The sequence below is a fragment of the Strongylocentrotus purpuratus genome, unplaced genomic scaffold, assembly GCF_000002235.5.
Source record: "Strongylocentrotus purpuratus isolate Spur 01 unplaced genomic scaffold, Spur_5.0 spur5_scaffold_1, whole genome shotgun sequence".
Taxonomy (NCBI): domain Eukaryota; kingdom Metazoa; phylum Echinodermata; class Echinoidea; order Camarodonta; family Strongylocentrotidae; genus Strongylocentrotus; species Strongylocentrotus purpuratus.
The window spans coordinates 40,701,146-40,710,377 of NW_022145594.1; the positions used below are offsets into that span (position 1 = coordinate 40,701,146).

General features: G+C 34.5%; 1 long non-coding RNA gene across 1 annotated transcript; it reads left to right on the forward strand.

Annotated features, from left to right (window-relative positions):
• Positions 1 to 533: 533 nt before the first annotated feature.
• LOC105441370 lies at positions 534 to 7,460 on the forward strand. The gene is made up of 3 exons (XR_971996.2): positions 534 to 633; positions 4,824 to 5,001; positions 7,032 to 7,460. It is a non-coding gene; the product is annotated as an uncharacterized LOC105441370 (long non-coding RNA).
• The last annotated feature ends 1,772 nt before the right edge of the window (positions 7,461 to 9,232 follow it).

Consider the following 9,232-nt stretch of genomic DNA (forward strand, 5'->3'; position numbering starts at 1 on the left):
TTAAATTCTTACAGCCTCCCCCCCCCCCCTCCCCAAGACGACACGTAAACGAGGAATGTGTAGAAGACAAAACGTCCCTTGTCGAGAACAGAACTATACAAAATATTAATTTTTGTTTTGTTATCGAGCAGGAATTCACTTTCCAGCCCTGGCATATTACCTGACAAATATGAATATATATATATATATATATATATATATATATATATTTATGTATATATAGATCTAGTACTGAATACCAGGCACGTAGCCACGGGGGGGGGGGGGGGGGCACGGGGGGGCACGTGCCCCCCCCCCCCCTAAAATTTCCAGGATCGGTTGAAATTTTGTAGACCCCTTTTTTTTACCTCGATTGATTACATGTATGTGCCCCCCCCCCCCAAACATCAAACTCTGGCTACGTGCCTGCTGAATACTGGAAATGGAGTTACTCTTTACTTTTTAGACAGACAGTTGCTTTTGGTACACCTGATCAGCTAAATGTAATAGCGTCTTCGTATGTTTAGACTAGACTATAGATCATTGGGAAACACGTGTTGTTATCACCTGACTTGGCTACTCAGTACCGACGCGCGTGACGCACAACTTCATGAGCCGTGAAAAATCTCTAGATCTAGTCTACGCTGTTTTAAGGTAAGATTTGTTTTGCTTTTTCCTTTGATTTATCAACAAGAAGCATAATTTTCGTTTTAATCATTAATTGGCCCTCGGAACTGTGTGATTCTGACCGCGGCCCGCAGTATGTATTGTAACTATGTACATTATAGCCTCTACCATGTCTACTGGCTCTAGTCTAGTACTAGCAGTAGCACAGGTCAGATAGCCTGGTGCTCCGGCCGTGCCAGGCCGGCTAAGGGTGGCGTACAGTTTGTAGCTCACACATAGGAGCATCACTATCCTGGCTGTGTAGTAAAAGCTGTGCTTTTGATTCTCAACATTTCAAACACTACTGTACAAAACTCAACTGATTTCACTCAAAATCGGTACTTTAGTGACAATTGATGACACCTAAAATACAGAAATACTGAAATAGCAGTAGACTCTAGACTAGAGTAGACTCTAGAGAGTCTAAAATACATTTTTTTAAACTTACTTGATGTTAAAAAGAATAATTAAAAAATTCAAATTGTAAGTCTAGTGTCAAACTTTGCTTACAGCTGCATCGACATGATTGTGTAGAGTCTATGCGATCTACGTGTATTTGTGTATGGGTGTAATAATACCTGCCTCACAGCAAGCATGCAGTGCTAGAGGTCAATACGTATACGCATTAGCATTGACTCTCTATGCTTTGCTGGAGTGGCGTAGCTTAGCTCACTAATCTGCTAATACCAGTCGAGTCGTTGGTTAGTTCGTACAGGATTCCAATCTTGACAACCTCTTAGTCTTGTAAAATAATGTTGTAATACTAGTTGATGAATGGGAGTGCACCTAGCACTGCATGTAGCTTGACTGATTAATAGACCAAAAGCTTCACTAAGTTCAGAGTGTCCGAAGAGTGTGATATTGTCGTTGGTAGTTGTGCTATAAACAATATTGACTTCTGCATGTTGAAATAGTGGACTGCTGCATGTGACGTCCTTTTAAAAGTGCCTTCAAAGGATGTTGCACGGAGCAGTCCACTGTGTCGACGTGCAAATCTATAAGACCCTAATACTTCTCCTGTAGCTAGCTCCACATGTCCACTGCACTGACTGCCTCTAATAGTATAATAATAATAGAGTCTATAAAGAGACTGACTGTAGTGACAGTGTGTTGTATGGGTAAGTGGATGTACTGTACATGTAGGCTAGGTGCAATGCAGTTTGTATATGATTGCATTTCACAAAGAAGACGAAAGATACATGGCTTATCGTCAACGAAAAAAGTCTTTTGTCAACTCTATTTGTTGCTACGGCAGGTCGCCTTTGAAAACAAATTTGTTTTCAAAGTTTTTTAACAATATCATCAATATTTTTTTCCAAATTTTTTTAAACAAAAGACCAATATAAAAATCAATATCTACTTTATAGACATGCTTTATCATTTCCATTAATTTTTCAAAGAAGGGCACGTTCATTTCACAGTTCAAAAAAGCATGAAATAAATCTTCTCTACAGTTACATGTTTCACATTAGATCTACATGTATATCAGAATTACTAAATCCCCATAAAAATAACATTCTTTTTACAGGAATCAGTTATAAATTGTCTTAAAATCAAATTGTTTCAATTTAGTTTCCTTTACATTCATCAAATTTCTTTGGAACATCTTTTTCCAGTTTAAATGATAATCAATTAAGTTTGTCCCTTGCTAGAATATGATAAAATACCCTACTTGACACAAATTCCATTCGTTTTTCCTTTTTACCAATTTGTATAGTTGGAGTTTCTAACAAAATAGATTCTTTTAAGTTATCAGTGCAAACTTTTGGTATTGCATTTCTCAAATAAAAAAAACAAAACAGTGCTGTCGCTTTTTATTTTTAATTTTCAATGGTTGTTATCAATTTTGTCATGGATATAAAGTTTCCTTTAAAGACCGTCAATACTACTGGGCCAGAAGGGATTAGACCACACAGCGAGGTCACTGACAGGTGGCTATCTCATTAACTCAGCTCTCAACTAAAATAAGAAATAGAGGATCATGGGGGACCAACAGGCACCGGTTGGGGAAGTTTTCTATATAGAGGGAGCAAGTAGCTACAAGTAGGACAGTGGGGCTTTAATATACATATCTTTTACAAAGATTATGTTACTTACATGTAGGTACCACTCTCTATAGAAGATTGGCTGTTTTTTACGCGTAATAGGCCTATATTTATTATACCATAAAATCTGAGCATCCAAATGAATATAATCCTGTTTCACAATATCATTTATATATGACCAGGCTTTCATAATTTCTAAATAAAACCTTGGCAATTTGACGACAAAATATTTTTCTATCACGTTTCGATAGTACAATTCAAAAGTAAATTGAGACCTCCTAATGGTTGAAAATATAACATTGCAAAGTCTTTCCAATAACTTTCTGTGTCATCAACTATTCTTCTAAGCCTATTTCAATCTGAAACTATGTATTAACTTGTTAAAATCAATCATTCTTATTCCATCATCAGTATAATCTCTAACTATCATTTTTCTTTTCACTTTGTCAACTTTTGAATTCCTTCCAAAAATTGTATTTAATCTTTTCTATTTTGTTTTACAATCTAATTTGGTACTGAGCAAAACATAATCAGATGAACTATTTGACTAATATGTCTTAATTATGAGAACTCTTCGTATAATTGTAAGTTTTCTCTTCCGCCAATTGTCTACTATTCTCTGTATCTTTTCTACTTTCATTTCCCAATTTAATTTCACCACTAAATCTAGGTCAGTGTCTATATAAACTCCTAAGTATTTGATACAGCCATCTTTCCAAAGAAGGCCAAACGCTTGAAAGTTTCATTTATGCTGAGTAGGACCCAACCATTTCAAAATTGTTTTATCTTTATTGAGCAACGCTTCCAAATCTGCCTAATTCTTCCAAAATATATTTCACAGATGATTCTTCTCTGAAAAATATAGAAGTGTCATCTGCGTATTGCACCTTTTTTAGTTATTATACTTTTTTTAAATAAATACTAATATGAACAAGGATAACATAAATGCTAGTACCTGCACATGCATTTCTCCAGTATTTTCATAATGTTTGTCAAATGTATTTCCCACTAAAGATATTACTGACATTGGGCTTTTCAAGGGTATACCGGTAATGATCAATTTAATATTTCAAGAACATTAATCTTGTAATGAAGCTTGTAAATAGTAAGTCACAAATGTGAATATTATTCAGATGACTTAAATTCCAAATTAGGACATATTATGAAGTTTATACACTAACTCAAGGAACCTCAGTAGACCATCTACCGGTAATGTGAATGATGGATATATTGATACTCTTGAATTTTCATTCTCTAGCTTCCTCTGAAACATGAAGTCACAAATTTTTCAATAAACAAGGTTATACTTTTATTCAATCCAAATGTTTTTTTTGAAGGGGTGGTGGTGTTGCTATGTTAAATTCAGATTCACTTAACATTACTGTATAGAGATGGCATTAAACTCAATCAGATGATTTTGAATATCTTTTTATTGAAATCATGAATTATTGACCGGCGCGATTTTCCAATTTTTCGGGAGCCAAAAAGAAGAAAAACAATTATTGCTCCTCTTACTCCCCCCTCCCCCCCCCCCCCCCCCCCCCCCACCGCTTATTCACCGGCTGGCTGTTTCGCCGCTAAATATTCTCTCATGAATTGGGCCCCCTCTTTGGCCCCCTCCCCTGCTGCTTGCTGGATCCGCCCCTGGATACATTTATATGTTCATTTTATTAGATTGTATCTTTATGAAAAATTAAATAAATAAATGCATGAACAAACTAACAAATAATACATGTATACCTGTAAATCAATCATGAATTTCAATTTTGCTTTATCGCTTTTTGAATTTGAAAATGTTTGTTACCAAGATCATAGAGCAACAGAATTCAGGGTTATTATCACTGATGCATATATACACACTGTTACTCGTACAATGTATCGCATCTTTGAGATGCTTTTAGCAAAAGATTATTGGAAGATGTTAATATCATTTGCATACGTGACATGAATTTCTTTAGCTTTGTCAAAGTAATTTTCGATAGTTGGTGTAGCATGTAGATATATTGATCAATAAATTACACATCTGTACTGAAATATTATACGAATATGTACTTCTTGTGATCCTGTGTTGTGTATGATATGTTAAATATTTGATATATTTTGATTATTCTCAAAACACATATTCATTTCCAGAGGAGCAGGCAGATACTTGGTCACTATCAAGGCAGAGGCGGCACAAGGTGACTGTCAAGATGAAGAAAGAACTGCATACATGTGTACTCCACCGATTGGGACAAGAGGCTTTTGATTATCCTTTGACAATGTGGCAGATCAGGATGATCCAGTATACCACTAGCAGCCAATCTATGAGGTATGTACATGTATATGTAGATAGATTTTAATTACTAGGAAACTTCGGATTTTAGAAAAGATGAGGGTATTTCAGACTCCTGCCCCATCATCTTAACCATTTTATTTTTTATTGATGGTCTATTACGTGCTGCATGTACTCTAGCTCTTCAATGGCTACATGTCTGTAAAAATGTATGCCTCCGGAACATAATGTACTAGTAATGCTCATGACCATTTTTAATTTGTTTTAAACTTATACATGTTTACTTTGCAATGAGCTATTACATTTACCTGTTTTGTATTATTGTTTCTCAATAGTCTGAATACAGTTAGTCATAACAGGGGAATGAAATGATTTTTAGGGAGGCAGTTAACAAAGACATATGATTTTATATAATTAGAGTGATGGGAGATGGTCATTATTTTACCATGCATCCTCTTTTTTAAGAAGCGTTTTTGATAGCTACATTATATTTTCTCAATTGGCATGTAATTTCTGAAAGCAAAGCAGATTCAATAAAGAGATAGCTATGTGTACTATCTTTGTTACTAATTTTTGTTTGTTTGTTAGATGAATAATCAATACTTTAATTAAATCAGTGCTCAAGTCTATTTATTCAAAAAAACCTACAATCAACGTATTACTGTATGTTCAAAATCTAAAGATTTCTGTGACCCAGTTCATTTGCAAACTTTTAAAAAATTGGTTACTTGTTGGTAGTAAAACAGTATGCTATCAGTATTGTAAGAGATCCATTGTACACCTACTGTAATATGATATTCATGATAAGTTTGGAATAAATTTTGCACATACTTAGCGTAAGTCTTGCGCATAATTGCGAATTTGCAATTGATCGCAACTGAACTTTCTAGCAATGCCCTAATAGTAAGAGAGAGAGAGAGATAGAGGGAAGAATAAAAGCTAGATCTAGTTAATTTTATTTATTTCTTAAAACATTAATCCTAACAAAATCCTAGGAAATTTAGGAGACTAGTGGGCGTTGCAATCAATTGCAAATATCAGTTGCAAATTTCGCAACTGTCTTGAATCGCCCTATTAGTCTATTACTACATTTTGTATGCCACCTTTTCTGAAGATGATTTACCTATTTTCCTTTAAAAAGTAAACAATTTCCCTGTCTTATTACATGCATTGCAGCAAAGATCAAGAAATTGTGTTGAAAGGTTCTTCTAAAACCAATGTAATTTGTGAGAAAAATAACATTTGTGCATTATCTACAATTGTGTCAACCATATAATATCACCATTTCAATCAATGATACTTTTTCCCTTTTTAAGATGTGATCTTATTTTGCACTTTGTACAAAGGCATATGTTGAATGTTTCACTCCTTGTCATTTTAATGGTCTGTACTCATCAGTTATCGTATGTGAGCACTCTTACAAGCGCATAGAGAAACTTCAATTTATTATGCGCCCAATAACTCTATCATTATTATTGTTATTACTACTACTAGGAGAAAAAAATATGGTAATGTAACATACTGAATATAAAACATCATTTAGTGTTGCGAATTATTTTTCCCTTGTTCATATTGTTGTCTTTGGATGTTATGCATTAACAGGTAAAGGGTTACTTAAGAAATAACCATAAATTGTCACTCATGTAGTGACTAATTCTTGTGTTTTTTCAGTTTATTCAAACTGCAGTGTAAATTTTGGACAGCCTTACAAAAAAAATTAATATACCTTTCCAAACATCTCTTTGTACAAACAATTACAAGGAATATATAACATTTAAAAGTGAATTGCATAACCATAGCGTGGTTTAGATGTATTCTGCTAGTTTGAAACATGTGTTGGAAACACCCTTCCTAGATAAAGATAATTGAATCAAATTAAGAATGATTTTCACATTTTATCTGTTAACGTTATATCATGAAGGGGGAAAAGGTAATTAAGACGAACTTTGTAGACATTTTAATGAATCCTACACAAAATGAAAGAAACATAACTGTTGTCATTGTTCATACTGATCTTGAGACCAGAAATCAAATGAAAGCTCTGTTCTTTTTTCTCAAACCAACAGATTCCATATGGGATCCCATCAAGTACAAGGTGATGCTGCTTGACACATGCACTGAGAGGGACCTGGCAGAGGCTAACGGCATGGCTCTTGGTTTTTCTGAAATGATGATGACCAAGTACACCTGTAGGAGGGTCTAGAGAAAGACAACCATGTGTAAACAAACATGAAATGAGAAGGTCTGCAGAAATTTAATTCAGAAGTTACAAGGGGAATTGAACCAAACGATGGAGTATCTAGCAGAACAGACACTTTCCTTGTGAAGAAGCCCACATTACAACAAAGATGCTGATTTACAGAAAAACGTCAAGTACCCTGCAAAATAAATATGAACTATATAAATGTATTCTTCTTTCCTATCATAACGACATAGTTATATCAGGAGTGACAATTACCAGCGGGACAATCACCCCCTCAGAAAATTACCCCCAAGGACAATACCCCCCCCCCCCCTCTAAGGACAATTACCCCCAAGGACACCCCAAAATAAATTTTTCAAAATCTGTCTTTATAAAAACCAACTTATTATCAGGGTGGATCCGGGTGGTAATTTTCCTGGGGGTGGTTGTCTTGATACGGCTTGGCCAAAGCCAGTGGGTAATAATGAGGCACTTTGCTATATATTTAAAGGGATATACTTATTATTGCATATTTTCTACTTCTCATTTGTTACTACAGTTTTGGGGACAATTTTTGTAACTGCTTCCGCAAACCAATTTCCCTCTTATTGGAATCATGTACTTGTTCTATTAAAGGGATCATTTAACAATGTTAAATCTGAGATACACGGCCCGACGTGTTATCAGTGTCTGTGATATGGTGTTAAATTGAAGTCCTAAAAAAATTGCGCTTCAAAATGATCAAGAAGTGCCTCAAAAAATTAAAAATCTTTGAGTGATCGGTTTTACCATACTCTTTTCCCCCAATATATTGTAGTGTTATGAAAACCGTTTAGCAAACGGTTTTCAAAATTTGTAATTCCAATCATAGATATCTTGATAATCAGACAGGCGATCGGCTTGTAAAAGTCCTGGGGTTCCTGACTGACCTAAAGGTCTATATCATTGCAGCATGAGCTAAATCCAGAATTTTGTTTCAGAATCTGAAACAAAGTTACCGGATACCTTTAAATATTGTATGAAAATTGTAGCTACACAAAGTTTTAAATATAACTTATTCTACTATGTTGTGTGTAAAAGTAGTAAAAAACTACAGATTTTACGAAAGCCAGTGCTATATAGAGTGCAGATGGATGCATAATATTCAGCTCATTTGAGTTAAAGGAATTATGTAGCTTCATGTATGCATCCTTAAAATTAGCAATTGGCAATGAAAGTTGCTAGTTGGAGATGTTGGCTCATGCTCACATTCAATTAACATGTGTGTCTTTTAAGGGTAGTATATTCATGTACATGCATGTGTGTGCATAACCTGATACACTTTAACCAAGTTTTTTCTTCAACCATAAATATCCTAAAATCATATAGAGTGATTTTGAGGTATTTTCCCATTACATGCAAATGCAAATTCTGGGGAATGTGTTCAACTTTTGTAGTATTATCAACAACTTGGTAACTAAGGGAATCCTATCATTGACTCCTTCTAATCAATACTCTATGTGTAATATCTTTTGGCAATGCTAGCAACCTATTTTCATTGTTCATTGCTGTTTACTTTCTTTTCGTTGTTTTGTGTAGATTTTCCCATTACCAGTAATTGAATGAACAAAATAAGCTATTAATAAAGCAATACAATTTCCAAATTTAACATTTTTAGAGGACAATCACACCCTCCTTGGTTTTTGTAAGCAACCTAATTTAATTCTTGATTTAATATATTTTTCTGCCACCTCTTTGTGATGCTTGTGTGTATATCATTGAGGATAGTATAGCAGTATAATGCAGTATAGTTTCAACCATATACCTTAACTAGCTGTGGTTTGAACATGATAGAAGTATACATGGTGTCACCCTTATGTTCTTATGTAGTGTTTTACAGGTTATGGTGTGCTTAAAAGGTTCTCTTTCATCAGTCTGAATACAATATCACTAATCATATATATACAAAGTGTTAACAAATAACCTTGGGCATTGCAACATGAAACCATCTCATCGTATTATACATGAAGTAACTTTCGTATAATTATGCTATATCCAGTACATGTATTTGCTCATTTAGTTTCTCTCAGTTGAAGGATTGAGCAT